Here is a 489-nt window from a genome sequence, read left to right as displayed (position 1 = left end):
TTGTTAAGAATACAAATGTTATGTAAGACAGCAGTTGCCATTATGTATTCCGGTATTTTTTCTAGTGTAATCATAGGCAAACAATCAAAAATACTTCTCCAGCGTCCTTTCCAAATACCAAAGGCTCTTTCAATAGAAATTCGAGCTGACGAATGACAAAAGTTGAAATTTCTTTGCCTAAGACTTAAATGACCATTATCCTTAAATGGGACTACCATATTTTTATGAAGGCCATATGCAGCATCACCAACAAGATGGCTATCGTTAGGAAAATAAATTTCTGGATTCTCAAAATACTGAGCCACTGGAGAGATTCTAAAAACTCTTGCATCATGCACAGAGCCAGCATTCCCAACAAAAACGCTTGTAAACAATAAATTTTGAGTACACACAGCCTGAAAATAAAAAAATTCACATTTACAATTCTATTGGTTGTTTAAATGTATTTATTAACTTCTCATAAAGCATTACCTGCACATGAATTGACGG

Source organism: Wasmannia auropunctata, unplaced genomic scaffold, assembly GCF_000956235.1.
Source record: "Wasmannia auropunctata unplaced genomic scaffold, wasmannia.A_1.0 LD336053.1, whole genome shotgun sequence".
NCBI lineage: Eukaryota > Metazoa > Arthropoda > Insecta > Hymenoptera > Formicidae > Wasmannia > Wasmannia auropunctata.
This window is presented reverse-complemented; position numbering follows the sequence as displayed.